This window comes from Argiope bruennichi, chromosome 2 (genome assembly GCF_947563725.1).
Source record: "Argiope bruennichi chromosome 2, qqArgBrue1.1, whole genome shotgun sequence".
Classification (NCBI taxonomy): domain Eukaryota; kingdom Metazoa; phylum Arthropoda; class Arachnida; order Araneae; family Araneidae; genus Argiope; species Argiope bruennichi.
This window is the reverse complement of record NC_079152.1, coordinates 37,233,007-37,252,448: the sequence shown is the minus strand read 5'-3', so window position 1 is coordinate 37,252,448 and position 19,442 is coordinate 37,233,007. Positions and strand designations below refer to the sequence as shown.

General features: G+C 26.9%; 2 long non-coding RNA genes across 2 annotated transcripts; both read left to right on the top strand.

The window, feature by feature from the left end:
• The first annotated feature begins 139 nt into the window (after positions 1-139).
• Positions 140-8,498, top strand: LOC129961920 (uncharacterized). The gene is made up of 6 exons (XR_008783854.1): positions 140-155; positions 1,657-1,674; positions 2,389-2,403; positions 4,079-4,105; positions 7,112-7,129; positions 8,484-8,498. It is a non-coding gene; the product is annotated as an uncharacterized LOC129961920 (long non-coding RNA).
• Positions 8,499-9,348: 850 nt separating this feature from the next.
• LOC129961919 (uncharacterized) lies at positions 9,349-17,081 on the top strand. Its single transcript, XR_008783853.1, has 5 exons — positions 9,349-9,398; positions 10,531-10,548; positions 15,134-15,148; positions 16,482-16,545; positions 16,712-17,081. It is a non-coding gene; the product is annotated as an uncharacterized LOC129961919 (long non-coding RNA).
• The last annotated feature ends 2,361 nt before the right edge of the window (positions 17,082-19,442 follow it).

Genomic DNA, 19,442 nt, shown 5'->3' with positions numbered 1-19,442 from the left:
TTTTCGATTTTTTTTAAATATCTTAATTCAGGTAGTTATCTAATTTATTTCTTGTAAATAAATAAATTTTAAAATTATTGGTTTGTTGAATTTGTTGCCTATTCTGTCATTCAAAAAATAATATTATTTGTAAATTGCAGATGCAGTCGATGCACGTAAGTTAATCTCTTTTTTTTTCTAAAAATAAATAAACCTTCATTATGATATGATTTAAATGAACCGAGTTTTTTAAATCATAAAATGCCTAATACTAAAGATCCTTATAATACAAAGATCTGTAGCTTATTACTTGTGTTAATAAACATTTTGCATGTAATAAATCCTTAAAAATATTTGAATATATTTTTGGTATTTCTTGATGAACTCTAATAAAAAAACTGCGAATTGTATTTTATATTTAAGACCCTCCTGGGCTAAACAGAGTGATAACTGCAGTAATACAGAACTCTTCTGTGATTACCAAATTAATTATGATCGAAATAATATTGTTTACACTTTTATCATTCAAAATTCAGTAGAACTATCAATTATGAATGCAAATGAGCTAAATATTGAAATTAAAATCCAGTCGTTCAAAGAGATAAAGAAGGTGATTTACTATATTGAAAAAAAAAACATGTAAGACATTAATATTTATATTCTCATACAATTAAGCACAAAATAATAAACCCAAAATATTTATAGCAATCGAAAAAAACATTAATGGCATAAATTTATTTCAAACCAAATTTGTTTGTATTATGCCTACATTTCTACATTTCTTATCTAACTGAAAAAGTCTTAACGTGAGAACACTATTAAATCTTTTGAGATTCAGTTGGACTAAGTAATTAGCGTTCTCTTTCGCTTTTACTAAAATATTATTTAATTCTTTCCCTTTTAGATCATTTCCATTTCCTAAATTTTTGGTAAATGCAGATTGACTCAAAGTTTAACGATAAAAGGGAGGATTAATAGGTTTATAAAAACATAAAGAGCTGCAGGACTGAGCAACTGAACTCAACATCGTGAGTTAAGATGGACGGATGGTAATAGAGAGTGTGCTGAACGTTTTGGAAAACCCTCTATTGTTAAATGATCTGCACATTTTGAAATTCCTTAACAACTTTTAGAGACTATTATGTTGTTGTTAAAGCATTTATTTTGCTCTTTCCCTTGATGATGATTTCCTTCCTCGAAATTTTTATAAAATCTATGGCAATTAGAAACATCAGCAGTCAAACGGAATACATTTCCTCGGAAAAAATAGTTGTTGTTGAAGAATGAAAATTTTTTTAGGCGAGTAAAGAGAGGTGATTGGCCTTTCTAGCACTTAAAAAGCTCATCTGAAATGTCATAGAGAATTACATAATAGATTGAAATTAATTTATTATTATTAATTTATTTCCTCTTTCTGCATTTTTCGCTGAAATATTTTCTCTATTTTAACATATTTACTTCTTTAGGACGCTCAGAATAATAATGAATTCGTTATAAATTCTAAGTCAATATCATGAGATAAAACAAACTTTTATCAATAGACTCCCAAAAATTCCGATACATTCAAGTTTGTATCGGCTGACGAAATACAAACTTTGGCATGTAAACAGAAGCGAATATAAATTAAACTTATTATTTAATAGAGTAACTTGAATATAATGCACATTTTTTTTATAGTTGATGCAGTTTTTTCAGGTAAGTAGGTCGTCGACGAGATATCTTATTTTATGGATATCTCATATAATATCCATGAAATCCTTAACCACCCATCCATATAACATCCACAATAATAACTCTCCGTCCTTTTGTTCATATTAAAAATGTTCTAGTTTTTATATAGCTTTCTATATGACAATTTTCTAGTTTTAGAATACAAAAAAGAATATAAAATGTCGTCTTTTAATTTTTAAATAATGCTTATTCTAATATCACTGTTTAGTGAAGAACCGGATTCTTCATATTAATTAAAATAAATTATTAATGATAAGTGACTCTCTGAAGCTATGTCTTTTTTGTTCTTTAATTTGATTTGCATCCTAATTGTAAAGAAAGATAAATTGAAAAGATAAGTTTTGAAATTTTATGTAATTATGCGAGTCTATAAGAATATAACATCTTACTATTTTAGATGTGATTAATTGTTTAGTTTGTACTATACTTTGATTCCAAATGAAAAAATACCATTTAGAAGAAAATGGTGAAAACATTAACTAGAAACATCCGAAACTATAATAACAATGAATAATGAAATCATTAAGTATTATCCTTCTAGAAAGCAAATATAATAATATAATAGCATACAATTTTTCTACGTTAACTTTATTCTGCATTGGTTAAGAAGAAATAAAAAAGAATGCAAAATTATATTTCTTCTATTATTTATAATTATATATATTTTGATTACTTTAGATTCCCATGCAGAATGTAAGTATTTATATCCTAAAAATAATTTCAGAATTTTAAGTGAAATTTATCTTCTATTTTATGTGGCAATTTTGACATAAAAGATTTTTTTTTTTAACTTTCAGTGGTACAAAAAAATTAAGAAAATATTTGTACCAATGGAAGTTTTGTGTGTTTGTGTGTGTGTCATAATAAGACTTTGACTTGAATTAGTGTCGACTGAATTCAATGCTTTATAACTTAACAAATAATCAGATTAAAAATTACATTTTTTCAGACTGATATCTGCATTTATCCTTTACTTATTAATATTTTTCCAACTTTTCCTTGCTAAGGCCTCGCTTTAAAAAAATTATTGCCTTTGTGCATTAGAAAATGGAATTTTCAGTTAAAAATAGAATTTTAGGATATATTTTCTGTATGAAACAAGAAGTAAAGAAAATTAATTTTCTGTTTTGTGATCTAATATTCAGATCTAAGTCATAATAATATCACTATTTTTTATATAAATATTATATTTGAAAAGTGAAATTTTCTTTCTCTTCTGTCACTTCAAACTAAACGACTTCATTCATTCAAAATCTGCAATTAGAATAATCATTTCTCTCTTTCCAGATTGTTTTCCTCATTAACTGTTATCATTAACTTTATTAATTTCTTTTCATGAATTTATTCTTTTTCTTTTTGTTTTGCAAATTTTTTTTATAATTTATTAAGATGAAAATATCAAATTACTTTTGAGAAGAATAAAAATAGCTTAAAGAACTTTTTTAATTTCACTGCACTGCCAACTTTGAGAAAGATGAGAACAATATCGTAGAATGGTATTGCTTGTATCAGCCTAAAGATAATTTTTATCAATGTTATTTTATTAAATACATAACAAATATTTATAATTTAATTCAATTAAAATTAAAATAAATTCAAGAAATATTATTTCTAAGAAGTTTGAAACAATAAAAGGTTCCAATATATTTTGAACGTGCAAGTTTTAACTCTATGAAACCATTTCAAACGTTGCTCAATTCTTCACTAAACGGGGATGTTACAAGAAATAAGTTCAATTTCTTTTTGTAACATGAACACCGTGTATCTATAAATCTTAAATTTTCTTATTATATAAAATTAATAAGAAATTAAAAGTTCCATTTTATAAAAAAATCCTTAAATGTGTCAAATGTTTCATGTATAATGTATGTATAATGAAGTCGAAGTTATGTGGAATTCTTTAAGGTCTAATTGTGGAGCATTCTAAATTAAATATTCGTTTATTTGGTGTCAAAAATCAGTGATTATTTTTCATTTGTTATAAATATTTTAAAATATCACATTACAATACGCAGAAAATAAATTGAATTCTAAATAAACAATATAAAATCATCATTAACTTAATACAAATTAGTCATCAATTAATTTGGTTTTTTTAGTGTATTGAGCAATGGTTCAACCAAGTTATTAGAGAAAAAATTAAATTTCTATTTACTTTTAAGTTAATTAAATTAGTTCATTATTTTTAAGTTGAAAAAATTTTTTCTAGTAATATTTTCCATATAATAATATTTCCATAAATTAATAAATTTATTAACTAGTTAATAACATGCTTCTAATTTTCCATTTTTTGTTATTATGAATTTCCTCAAAGTAAAAGTTATACAGCATTCTTTGAAAGCGCTTTTGGTTGTTTATTCTTTTATAGACAATAAGAATCTAAACAATATCAAAGGTATTTATTTTTTTAATACCATTATTGTCTATTTATTAAATTCATTTTCATTATTTGGAAACTGTTTATAGTATGATCGTTTAATGATATAGTACATAATTATTAAGAACAAATGCAAAATAAATATATTTTATGATTATACGACTGTTATTTTTTCATGTTTTTCAGTATTCACAAAAAAAATATCACTTACTCGCAATCTAACGATAGTTTAATTTTTTTTAATAAAATGTGCGCATATGGAATGCGCTATATGTGGGAAAGTAAAATGTGAGTAAACAACAGAGACTTCTCAAAAAATAGTTTTTAACTGAAATTTTCATAAAAATTATGATCATTTAATATTTCTTTATCAAACATTTCCCTTTTCATTTCAAAATTATAATAATTAAATAATTCTAAGATTCAATTATTAAATAATTCAAAATTAATGAAACTAGTGATAATGGTCTCCTAGAAACTTTCGCATACTCTCCAATATAGGTTCCCCCCCCCTTACCCTTCTTTTTCCGTATGAAATCGTGGGTCGTGGATAAAGCCACGAATTCTTTGCATGAGATTAGTAAGCGATAGTTACAAAATGTAGGTCTTTAGAGCAAAGCTAGCACTTTTACTGAATCTACCGAGAGAGTATATATTTTGCACGCCTTTTTACTGTCTGAATTTGCACCAAAATTAAAGCTGTAGTCACAAGAGAGCATATAGAATTTAAATGGTTTAATCCTTGTGCTTATAATTCATTGCATTTACATGCATGTAAAAGTAAAAACTCATAGAAAGTCAATCTTTTAACGAAATTTGTCAAATTTGTCAAATATCTATATTCTAGATGCCAAAACTGTGAACCAAATTATATCTACCAAATTCTTTGCATCTTGCAATTATTCAGTTCACTTGTACTCGAAAAGCCAGATAGACAAGTCAGACGTCCAGTGAATCGATTTTTGTTTAAAATTTAATCGAAATCTCCAAATTCTAGTCATAGCGTTTTGGGGTAATCATGTTCATTGGCAAACAAATAAAATGCCAAAAATGTTTTTTTTTTGGGGGGGGGATACTGAGGGGTTTGAAACGTAGATTCGTCAAAATTTCGAGTTCTAATTTTTTGACGATTGCAATATTTCTTCTATACGAAAAAGTAAAAGAAAAATAAAATTTAGTATTTATGACAGTATGAATGACTGCTAAAAGTAGGTAACATCTTTAAATCTCCAAGACTTAAATAAGAAATATGTTTTATTATGATAAAATGAAATAATTTTGAAGAAAACGTTTGTTACTGAAATCAGAAATCTGATAATTACTTGCAACAAGTTTCAAATAGCAACAATCTACAAAACACATATGCTTCAAATTTCTTGTCAAATTTTTTTATTGCCAAGATAAGCAGAGAAAAGAGTACGTAATAAATCGAGGAGAACAGCTCTTAGAAAAACTTCTTTTTATCTTATCAGATTTTTTCGCCATAAAAAAAGTCAATATCTCACTCTTGTAAAAGTATCTAAAAATATCTTTATGAAGTGCATAGAAATAGCAATTTCGTAACAGACTTTCTTGAGTATAAACTTTATTTTTTCACTTTGTCTTTTATTTTTTCAAAAATATGCAAACAATAATTAAAAGATTGGAATGTTTCATATCTGGTACATGGAGAAGAAGGAAGTGTTCAGACAATCGAAAATTCCAACCTCGAGATTTTTGATGAATCTGCATATTTTAAACCTAATTGTTTCCGGAAAAAAAGTTTAAAAGGTATAACCGTCGGACTGTGAACCGATAATTCAAAAAATGCAATGTGAACAAGATAAATAAAATTCATATTGTGAAAATTATATATTTCAATAAAAGTTTGGACGAAATTCATCAATCCAGTATTTTTACCCTTTGGTTTGTATGCATGAAAACATGATGTAACGACGCACGCGAATGAAATTTGGCATATAGTTTTATAAACAGGATAATAGATATATTTTTCGTTTCAGTATTCTGAGACGACCTCATTTGATGATTCTATCTCATTAAGAGGAGAGACGAGGAAGGATTAGCGCATTTCTTCGTCATTCTTTGACCTTGAATTAGATATTTTATATTATACTTGTATATATATCATATGCTTGTATTAGATACTTTTTTTTGTTCAATTTTTTTTTTCATATGTATGTGAATATCGTATCATTTCTGACCGTATTATTTTAATTCAGTCTATGAGTAATCAGAGTTTATTTTATTGTTAAATGTAAACATATCTTCCTTCCATCTCTCCTGTCACCCCTATTTTGATTAATTAAACCCATCTTAACACATGCGCAAAATCTTAACGCAGCGTTTTAGAATCCATTGTCAAACAATATTTCGAATTTTGTAACAATCTAATCAAAAGATTTATTGTCTCTCCATTTCTCTATTTGTAGATAAGCATACGTGAAAATTCGGAAAGCTGCAAGCTAGACAAATGAAATTCTGTAGGTTATCTAAGTATCAAACAGGCGAATCTTCGCTAATTTTTAATTATAGCTATCCAGTAAAAACGAAGTTTAAACTGAACTCGATTCTTTTTCTTGAGCTAAAAATTCAGTTTTGTTGGTCGTACTTTATTATAACAAGTAATTTCATACAGCAAATGCTTTTCTTCTGGTCCTTGCAACGAGTAATAAAATTTTCACGTAACAGAAAATTTTAAAGAGTATAATTAATAAGAGTAAAAAAAATTTAACAGTTTAATTTTAAATTAAATGAAAAGTTATTTTCAGAGTTGGTGCATTTCAAGTACAAAGAGAACTATTGATTTGATTGATTATAAATGAAATATTATTCATTTCCCAATAATTATTTTTAAATATTTGTACAGGCTTGGTAATAATAAATCAATTTTTTAAAAATAGGAATGATAGACATTTTTTAAATAAATCTGTTCTGTTAATTATTTGTAATTTTTTTTCAAATATTATAATTTTATGATTTTTTAAAAATTGTACCCTAAAGGGATTATATTCTTTTTCCTGTAAGATATTGCCAAGTCTGGAGGTGAGTTTGGTTATTTCTTACGAATTTTTATCTTATTTGGATTCTTTAATGCTCCTAAATATGGAAATTTGTAATCGATTTTTCATATATCTCCTAATGCAGTAATTCTGAAGATTTGTACAATTTTGCATATCCAATAATAATTGCTAGTGTGGGAAAGCAATCTGCATTAAACTAAGAAGAAGCAATCTGCATTAAACTAAGAAGAAAATATTTATTGTATTATGTATGTATGTAATGTATGTATATGTATGTATGTAATGTGTTGGAAATTAGTATTGTACAAAACACCATTCATTCAATAGTCAGACCTTAGAAGTAATATTATATATTATTGCAATAGATATTATACAAAGAATATTATATATTATTAATTATGATAGAATGGGGGGTATCACATAGAGATAATTTCCTATGAGACAGTGTTTGAATACCCTTTTATCAGCAGGATAAGGTGACCAATTATCGTAGAAAGTTTATTATTGCAATAATCTCAACGAAAATCTTAAGGCGTATCGCGATTTTTTTTTTCCAAAGTGGATTATTACAAAATACTTTCCATCTTCGAATCATTTCCTGTGTAAATAATGGCAGTGCATACTTAGAAACTTATTTGATGAATCAATACGATGCTGTTATTTTAATTTCATTCCGTAGAAATAACATCACAGATGACTGCAAATTAATATTGTCCATTGTTTCATTTCAGTGTTGTTTATTTTGGCACCTGTTGAATTTATTTCTGAGTTACTTTAAATTACATGCAATAGAACCTTTTTTACGATTAATTAAATCAGGTTTGTGATAGTTTCGGATCAATGGAATTTCTTTGCATCAGATAATTAAAAAAGTATTAAAGTAAAAGATATTGTAATATTTATTTTAATTAATTGTTGAATGAGATCCAAACAAATATTTTTTTATTACAGCATCTAATTTTATTTGCTAATGTGGGAAAGCAATCTGCATTAATCTAAGAAGAAAATATGTATTGTATTATTATGTAATGTGTTGGAAATTAGTATTGTACAAAACACCATTCATTCAATAGTCAGACCTTAGAAGTAATATCTAATTTCGAGTTACTTAAAAAAAATGAGTTTCTTACAATTTAAACGTCCTGAGTACTAAATAATTACTTAATAAACCAAACTTCTTTAGTAAATAAATATTTTTCATCTTTAACATGGTCTCTCTACTTAAAGAAAGAAAGTATTTTGTAAATTAATCTATAATTTTTAAGAAAACAATCTGTACAACTGTCCATAAATTTTTTATTTTCATAAAACATGTACATTTGAAGAATTTCTACTGGGTCTTATTCATTGAAGCATTCTTCCTCTTTTTTATTCAGATTCTAGCGTAGCAAGTAAGTAAATATTTTTATACCTCATTTCTTATTTATAAAATATCGGATAACTATCTCATTCTTGGAATTCAGAATCCCGTTCAAATTTTTATATTTATGTAATGCAAATTGAAATTTGAAAATTATCTTTAAGCAAACACCAAGTATTACTATTAGATAAACAGAATTTATGTGAATATGAACAATATGTACTAATTTCGTCCTTAAATTCCCAAATCTGAATATGGTATTACAATGTTATGTAATCCCATAATAAAATACTATTTATTCCTTAAATGATTTACAATTATTTAATTTATAAATTATAAATAAAAATATAAATTATAAATTATTATTAGATTCGTGCTGAGATACTGTAGTTTGGTAGTAAAAAACAGCTATAACTTAATCCGAAACCACATAAGGACAGGATAATCAAGAATTTTGATTCTTTTTCAGCACTGAACCACTTAAAATTTTTCCAGACTACTTTTTCCTATATTCCCATTATATTTTCAGCAGATGATTCCAATTCTATCTTTTCATTCCTTTGAAAGCTATTATATTTAGTATGCACGACCATTCTTGTATAAATTGTCAATAATAAATTGATAAAACTCCCTTTTTCAGCCAAAAAAGTTCCGATATTTTTTTTTCCTTGCTGCTACAGATATCTTATCGAAATCTCTGAGCATATTGAATTGTTTAGAACATCTGTTTATTTTATTTAATGATATAAAATATTCCCTAAACCACATTTAACTGCTAATTTTGTACGCAGAATGTTTTTAATCCCTCTTTATTATGTATTTGCATTTTTAAAGCATGCATTTAAATAATTCAATTGTTTAAAATTTGATATCTCTTATATAATATAAAATTGTATCTTAAAATATTTATTTTCAGAATATGCAAAGAAATGTAAGTACAAAACATTTTAATAATTATGCATCATCTGTTCATCAGTTTTGTAATATTTACTTTACAAATTAATCCATTCCTTATTTAGTTGACGACATTTATTAGAAAGTGAAAAATATAGAACGATATTTAAATGTAGTCATTCGTCGAAGTACAATCAGAAATAAAAGTACTACTAGAGTAAATCGTTCGAACAATTGAATATCATATATTCACGCATATTTAATCTTGATGTGAGTATCCTATTGAAAGAAAGAGAAGTTTTAATATGTCACAATATAATCCTTATGAAATGGAGGCAAACACAAAATGTTACCAAAAACACTTTGTCATTTATGATGAGTTACGCAATGGACAAATCACTTCCTCCTATCTTACAAGGCTAAAAGAAAAAATTAAAAAATTACAAAGAAATTTCCTACATGCCTTTTAGTTGTTAGAAAAGCATAACAAATTTAATAAGCAATATAGTAAAATATTTTATTCGGTATTTCTGTTTGCGCAGTTAAAAAGTTATCAAACAATAAAAGCTTCTTCATAATAATAAAAAAATATTTATTTCACAAAAAATAATTAAAGGTTTTTTTCATTAACTTAAACTTATTTCCGATGTTTTAAACTCATAAAAAAATTTGTATGAGAAAATGAAAGACATATTGTTCAAACAAACAAAAAAAAACTGGTCTGTAAAAATAAAAGTTTAAAGAATTAATGTACTACTTTCTAACTAATCTCTTAGTCAATTTTCTACAGCACATTTAGTCAAACATAGCACATTTAGTCAAACATTAATCTGAAATTATTCCTCATTGTTCTGAAAATAACATAATTATCTCATCATTTTTTTCCATCTTGATTAAAAATAATTTATCGAAAATCATGCCAGTTTTGAAAGAATTAAATCTTTCTATTTTGCTCTCCCACAGAAATATAAAAGAACCAAATGATGTTGTTCAAAAATATCCCATGTAATTTTTAAATTTGGCTCATGTAACTATTTTTTTATAAATGATTAAAATTTTTAAAATCTTCTATCTAGTGTTCAGGGAAAGACATGGCATTTTAATTTTAAAAAATATATATGAATCACATAACAATATAATTATTTTTATTTTCTTTATTTCATGTTTAGTGGAAAGAAAGCTTGAAGGTAAGTAAGATAAGGATAATGTAAATCAAAATTATCTCACTTTTTTTTTATTATTATCAGTATAGTGCATAGGAATAACTATTTTGTACACTCAGAAAAAAAAGCAGATCTGAAAAAGATAAAACTGATGGAGAGTTTATATTTTATTGCTCCAGACATGTTAATATTTCATGATAGAAATTAAGTTGTAATAATTACGATTTCTAAACAAATTAACAAATTACGATTTATTACTAGTAGGATTGAAAGGACATTTGCCACTACAAATAGCAGCAGACTAAATAAACAGTTGTAGCACCTCTTTTTCCCCTTTAGCAGAGAGCACCCACTTGTGGCGTTTTACAGAAGCTCCTTGTGGCGTTTACAGACAAGCAGTTGAACGGAAGACCTACATCCTTAGATCAACTTTTTCCTATGCGCAACCCTTGCGCTAACGCCGAATGCTTTCGGTTGGAAACGGTGGAATCCCAATACCATACTGTTTACTTTAACTTAATTGTCTATGTGTGTTTGTAAATTTCGTAGTGTAGCTGTATTTGTGTAGATTAAAAATATTATATTTAAAACCGGGCAGTTCATTAGAAAATCGCAACATACTCATTATACAGTGAATTTAATTAAATATAAAAGCAGCTATACAGCTAGAAATAAACTATTGAACATAAAGACCTTAAAGTGCCAAGTCGTTAAATGGTCGTATACGACATCACATGTGACATAGGATGCCCACTGAAACTCGAAGTTCGCTGAGTTGTCTTAATCAAACCTCATATATTCCAGCTCTGACACCTTCCGACTGCTCTCTGATTTTGTAGGATTCATTAAATATTTTTAAAAAATAACTAAATTCTCGACAGGATAACTAATATCATCTTGTGTACGTATAAACTAGAAGATTTTTTTTAAATTTTAACTTTAAAAATGCAGTTTTTTCACAGTAGGTCATTAATATATGTTTAAACTCATTTCAGAGTAAAAAAACTATATTACACTAATTATTAATTAATTAAATAATATTTAATGACCTAATTAGCATATTTTTGAAACATGATATCTTAAATTCTAATTTGTACAGACACACAATTATGAATAATATTACATATATATGTACGATTATATATATACGATATCTTCATACACATATATGTACACCTACATATATGTACGATTCAACTTCGCTGTAAGTATATTTGTTTTTCGATTTACAATAAAATGAGAGGAACCATACCAAATGATCTACTACGCCTCATGTTGTCTTCCACAATCAAGTTATAAAAATACATAGTTTTTTTTAACAATTTTTTCACTATCGATGAATAGAAAAAGCGAGTGTTTTTCTGTAATTTATTTTTAAATAGCTCTTAAAAATTTATTTCTATTAATATAACTTTTATTGAGACACAAAACATCCGCTATTTCATGCATATTATTTTGATATATAAATAATTATATTTGGTTAATTTTTTGTTGATTATGATTGTTTGAATGAAGCAACAGAGTGGAAAAATATCATTCTTCATAAAATGAGTTTTAAAAAAACCGTAACTAAAGTTTTTAATGAAAGTACCTCAAGAAAAATAATTGTAACTCGAGAAATATTTCAAATATTGACAACATTTTGGTATCGTTTGAAAGCTTTAGGATCAGAGAACATTATTAAGCAATAAAAAAAATATTCGATAAGTTGAACGATTTTCGAATTTCAAGTATGTACTTACATCTTAAGCAGTTTTGAGCAATAACTGAAGACGTTCTAGGGGAAGGGATCATGAAATCTTTAAAAGGTAGTAAATCATTTTGAAATAAAAAGAACATATGTGAACGAATCGACTTCACTGCGAGTATATTTATTTTTCGATTTACATTAAAAATAGAGGAGCCATACCAAATGATCTACTACGCCTTACAAACATAATCATGCAAATGAAATGCATATTTGTCATGAGTAAGCATTTGTAATTATTATGAAGTATATGCAGAGAATTTTAATCTCACTAATTTCACAATCGTTTTACTACTAAAATCAATTTAATCCCTAAATACAAATTATTGTAAAGGTAAATGCCCCGCACATTTTCACATTTTTGTTGAGGATTATTTAATGTTCTAACAGACGTTGATTTAGAGGAATAAATTCATTTTAAATCTAATCTAATCTTCTCAAATGCTTATTAAAGAAATAATGAGTAAATTCTTTAAATTTGCTGGTTGATAGTGCTTCAACTTAATTAGCTTGCTGAAATCTGTTACCAGCCGGTGACTTGGCCTAAGGTAGGGATTGCAATACCGGTATACCGGGATACCGAATACCGGTATTTTGAGCCATTTTACAATTTCGTAATACCGGTATTCACAAGTTTAATTACCGGTTTTTCGGTATTTACGAGAAATTTTTAAAATTGTCTCCACTATATGTTCAGGGATCGTCAACATATCAAAATAGTATACGTTTTTGTTTTTACGTCTCCCCAACTGGCGAAATTAATTAGCTAATTAATGGCTTAGTTAATTGCTTAAATCTAAATGAGCGAAACATGGATTATCTCTGAAAGAAGATATTGTCTATAACGATTAATGGAGCAACAGTTATGAAAAAATTTGGAAAGTTGATTGGTGCAAATCAGCAAGTGTGCTATGCACTTGGATTTCAATTAGGAGTAATAGATGTACTATGCCAAAAAAATAAAGAACAGAAGAATCCAAATATTATGGATATAGAAACTTCGTATTCCGACATTGAAGAGAGTAAAAGAGTGAGAGTGATATTGACAATGACGATAATGACAATGTAATTGTGGATGAAGATATTGCTAATGAGGATGAAATATTAACCCATCAAGAATGGCTTCCTATAATTTATAAAGTTCGAAAAATTGTTAAGATATTTAAACTTACCCCTACAAAAGATGCCATATTACAAAAATATACATTAACTGAAAATAAAACAGAATATATGTTAATAATAGATTCTAAGACACGTTGGAACAGTTTACTCCTAATGATGGAACGGTTTTTGAAATTTAGAAATTCTATCCAAAAAGCAATAATCGACTTAAACCTGCAAATTAATTTTTTCAGACAGTGAATTCGTCTTAATATCCAGAACTATATCAGATCGACTTCCAATAAAACTGACTATAGAGGCATTATGTCAGAGAGATTTTAATTTATTAACAGCTAAAATGCAACAATAAATTTCATGTTGCAATCACGAAAGAACAGCACAAATCACTATCTGAAGAAAGTAGACGTAGATGCCGAAAGAGCGTTTTCGACAGCTGGTAATTTTTACACAAAAATACTTTTCAGCTTTAATGACAGTATAACTGATGCATTATGTTTTTTAAGATCACATTTCAAAAATTTGTAATAGTACCACAGACTGAATAGTGATATTTACACTTTTTTTGTGATTTAAATAAATAAGTTGTTCCTTTACTTTTTTGTGATTCTTTATATACTGTTATAATTTATAAGTTCCATATTATTTTTTGTGATATTACACTCTCTTATAAATCTGGCAAATAAAACAAAGAAACACCTGTTTTTTCTTTATTTTTCTAAAATTTCTAATACCGGTATTAAAACCGGTATCCCGGTATTAAGATCTCAAAAATACCGAATACCGGTATTGAAATTTTGGTCCGGTATTGCAATCCCTAGATTAAGGAGTAGCGCGTCTTCCCCGTTATTTGGCCTTCCCGTGTTCATTTCCTGACTCGGCCATGGCTTTTCTTCACACTGTGTTTTATCTATAAGGTATGTGAAAGATCCCCTCCCACGTAAAAAGGGGCTGTGCAAGCGAGTGTATGAGTGCCATCTTCATATGAGCTAGAAGTCAGGCTTCTGACCTCGGGTGCTCAGGGATCTTTACCCACCGAAGCTACTGTACCCCACTTCAGTGGTAACGCGAGCACGACATCAAATCTTTAGCTATTTTTGATTAAATTGAAGATCGATTAAAATTTGAAACCTCAAAAAAAATCACCGAATAAAAGAATTTTTGAAAAAAAAATGCTATTTAATTTATATAAGGACAAAGGACTATATTTTTGTTTATAGATAATCGAATTTTTATCAAGTCCATTGTAGATATTTTTCCTGCTAAATTCATTTCTGATTGAAAAATCGGTAGTTGCAGATACATAGTAATGTAAATTTTCACGAAGCTTTATTTATGAAATTTATGAACGAAATTTCAAAAATGATTTTCGACATTGCATTAATTTCAAAATTCAATATTGATTTTAATTTATGAAAATTTTATGAACCGGAAACTATATTCTGAATTCCTAGAATGATAGTGCATTTTTTTGCTGTAGATCCCATAGAAAGTTTGTAGTTTCAATTAAACAGTTCCTTAGAAGTTTTCTTCCTTAATGTGCATTAAATGGAGTAAATTAAAATTTTTATTGGGTACTAACTTTTAATAATGGCAGGTATCAATGTTTAAAGACTGCATGAAAAATCTGCCCTTTCTAATTGTTGTTTCACATTTAACAGCCCATTTTATGTAAATGATGCAATATTCGTTTAAAATTATGTTTTCCGTATAATGAAATTTAAAATAATTTTATTTTTACAGACGCAGCTCGAGATGGTAAAAATCAGATTATTCCATTATTTCTACAATTTTTTAAAGAAATAAAAGATTTTCTATATCCTTGTTCGTAAATGAAGGATGTTTGAGCATCTCTGAAAAACAACTCAACTCGTACAAAAAATTTACTTATAATTTAAATACCTATATTCTTTGTATGAACTTTCTATTTCAAATTTAAGTACAATATGATCGAAAATAACCTAATACTTTTGATCATATTGTTGAGCACATTTTTTTCGAATTCTTCAAAAACAGCTAAATGAACTGCCATGAGGTAATTTAGAGTAATTGCCAAAATTTGATGGAAATTTTTTGGATTCATCAAATTATATACAAAACAAATCATGATTTCAGACTTTCATCATTAGTTTTGTTTCGTTTGCAAAATACTCGAATTTTCGTAAAAATAGTACATATATTCTGAAGAATTTAAGTGTTTTTATTAAAAAAATTCTGAATTTTTCTCTCGATTTTTGTTTAAAGCACGCAGGATTTTCAATCAAACCATACAACACTTGTCGAATAATTACCAATATGTTTTGGAAATATTATACTGAAATTCAACGTAAATGCTTTGAATAGTAGATAAATCAGGAACATCTGTTGTAAATAACATTTAATTCCGCATATGCAAAATATAGCACAATTTTTGAATACCAGAATTATAGTGTAATTTATTTAAAAATTTCGGTATAATATCGTTTTGATTCAAAATATTATTGACGTTACAATGAGCTTATTTTCAGTAGCATTTTAAGAGTTGTTAAATGATTAGGGATCCTCCTTTAATAAATATACTTAAATATATATCCTCTAAAAATTACACTGTATCACACAAAGGTTAGAAATATGAAAACTATTTATAAATTCATCAGAAAATTTAAATAAACTTTAAACATAAAGGGGAATAAGTTATTTATATTGTTTGCACAAACATTAAAATTGCAATATCATATAATTTGATAAGCTCTACATTATTAAAAGAACCGAACATCTTTCCGGAACAACTAATGCCTATTTTTCTAAAACCCATAAATTGATATATTTCTTTTTGAATATTTAATACTATAAATTTTCCATTTTTCACACTACACTTAAACCTCTCATATTTCTTCCTACAAAGATTTTATTCTTACAAAAAGTTGCTAAGTTTTAATTTTTTGTTATCAATCAAGTCAATCAATCCATTTCTGCTAGAATATAAGAACTTGTTTATTTATTTGTAAAATCATTTTTTAAAAAAATATTCGTTTGACACATCTACAATTCAAAATCATTCAGTATACTTATAATATATGATATTTAATAATATACATAATTCATTTTACAGGTTTCTCGTCATCTGTCTAATTTCCACCAGCTAGGAACCTGTAAATCATTTGACAATTTTTCAAGTAGGTATATTATATAAGAATTCTAAAATATTGTTTTCTAAAAAAGTTTCACAGTTTTGAATTTAAAAAATATTTTAATTTACTTTAAAATTTTATTTGAGTAAAAGTTAAATTATATTCATATTTCATGCATTAATTTAAATTTTAATTCGGCGCTTCTTTTCAGATGAAGACTTATCAAAAGAAGATCTCTAAAGAATTTCCAAAATGTTTTTGAAAAACATTCCTGACAGTTTTTTCTTACTAGTGTATTTGAAGTACATTATTTATCAAAATTTGATGCATAAATAAATTAAACTTAAGGAACGCTCAGCCTTATATTTGAAAAGTAATAAATTGGAAATAAAAAATTGAACAGTAATAAATTGGAAATTCCAAGCTTATAATAAAAAAATAATAAGATTGGTGAAAATATAAGATGGAACATAAATCTTAATGGTTGTTTGGTTCCTCACCAATAAAAAACACGAGATGCACATTTTCAGAATTCAATTCAGTTCTGGATTTATATTCCTAGATAATTTTATCATGCGACAACGCAGCTACACAATCTATCAACATTTTAAAGATCATATACTTTAGTGAATGATTAATTATTATTTTTTAAATGCCCATATGCGTTAGCTTTGAATGGTATGAGATGCATAATATATCAGAATACATAAATTTATGTAGTCTTTTAAACACAGGAGCCCCACAATAGGAGAATCCATAGGGAAATTCAATAACAGACACACCAAGAAAAGAAACATAAAGCTAGGAACCAATATTAAGTTTGAAGTCTTGTTTCGGGATTTTATTGTCGATATAGATTCATAAATAGATGTAATAAATTCTGAATATCCAATTCTTTATGAAACTTATTAATCCTTTGACGGCTCTCTGAGCTCATATATGTGTCCAGCAAAGGCCATTGATACGAAATACGGATGTAACTGCACACTCTGCGAAGCCATTAGTTGTCTACTTTGTTCCATGAGTATATTTGATAATGGTTTCTATCGTATAGGTTTAGCACTCACAAAAACCACGTATTTCATTTCTTAACAATGAGAAGAAATGAAATCGTGTTTATTTCATCAGTTATTTTCTGCGTTCTTTCTTTCCATCTATAGCCTAACAGTTGTGATTGTTGCATTAGCAGCTTGCAATATTACACTGGTGGTGCATGATATTTTTTTTTTTATTTTTTGCTATTGTTAATACTATAAAAATGCGTAGGAGCATATAAGCAGATAACTAAATTATTTAACAGTCAAAGCGTTAAATTTATGGAATATTGACGATTATTTATGGAAATCCCGCACAAAGAAGGAAACAAATCTTTTTAAACGGACCAAACATTTCACTGAGAGGCACAAAGATTTCACGGTAAAAATGATTGTTCATTTTTATATGGCAATGTAAGCATCAGAGTGTAATCACATATTTTTCCAATGCCCGATTCACTAATCTGATTCTACTGACGAATTGGATCTAAAAGAAACATCTATGCATGAGATTCTAACACAAAGCTTAACTTTAAAAAATCGTGCGAAAATAATCCCAAAGTCAGACGAATTGTGCAAACTGTCTGCACATTTCTAGTCTCAGCTCGCCCGATATGTCATGGGACGAACACTCAATAATCACTAGATCTCGACAAGCGTGATATGTTCTTTAAATATAAAATGCTTATGTTGAGACGGCATTGATGTAATGTAAAGACTAGAAAATATAAATGACGAAAAAGATGAAGAATTTAAATTCTGAGGATTTCTGGGCACATTTCGAGTAATGGAAATGTGAGGAGAAGTATAGGTTCTTTTCTTCTAACAAAAAATATTTAGTAGGATTCAAAAGGTAGATACTGCAATACATTTTGTAAAAATAATGTTTTTATGATCTTAGATTTCGCATTTGTTGAAAAAATAATGTATATTGTTAAAATATTTAAAATATATACATAATCCTATTAAGTAATTGGGAAAAGGTTTTATACATTGAGAATGGCAAGTAAATGTATATATTTAAAGTGATAAAATAAAGTGATACGTCGAAAATTTTCCTATCATAATTTCGTTTCATGCAATTAAAAAATCAATTTGCAAATTAGTGTAAGCTATGTTCGGCTTCATTTATTATATATATTTTTTGATGTTTTCCCGAAACTCATTAAAAATACAAAAGAGCTAAATATAGCTCTTTCTTTTCGATTACTTCAAAAAATTTGGAGATTTCCGAAGAGATAACAAATTTCCTTTTATTTCATAAACATTTGTCTAACCCGAAATTCTACAAAACAGAATAAATACTTAAACCTCTGGATTATTAGAAAAACATACATAAATTCCTAATTGATATCAAAATCAAAATGTTATCAAAATATAAAACAAATCAATAAATAAAAATGTATGCATTCAAGTTCAGCTGGAACGATTCATTTTACTCTGCGATTTTTGAATATATATTCACAATTAAAATCTCGGATTTAAAATGTACCCAGTCAGTTGAGGGCACATACATAAAGGATGATTGAGTAACAAATGTTATGTCCTCAACTTATATATTCAATTCAGAAAAGAGTTATCACTGTTTCAATGTGGATAAAATCGGTCAAAAAGTTTTGAAAAGTTTGTTATAGGCTTTATCTTATCCTTATTAAATTTTAAAATACAGCTTTATTTGGTGGGACGTTTCGATAAATTTGGTGATTTGATTTGAAACATTTGAAAAATTTCTGATTAATAGAATATATATAAGAAAACTAAATTACTTTCAATTATTTTCTATCACTCAGAAAAAAACCTGCCAATAATGAAGGTCCAAAAAACCGGATTTTGCAATTTTAAAACCCGCCAATATTCAACAAAAAATATCTGCAAATAATGAAAGGCTGAAAAAACAACGACAAAGAC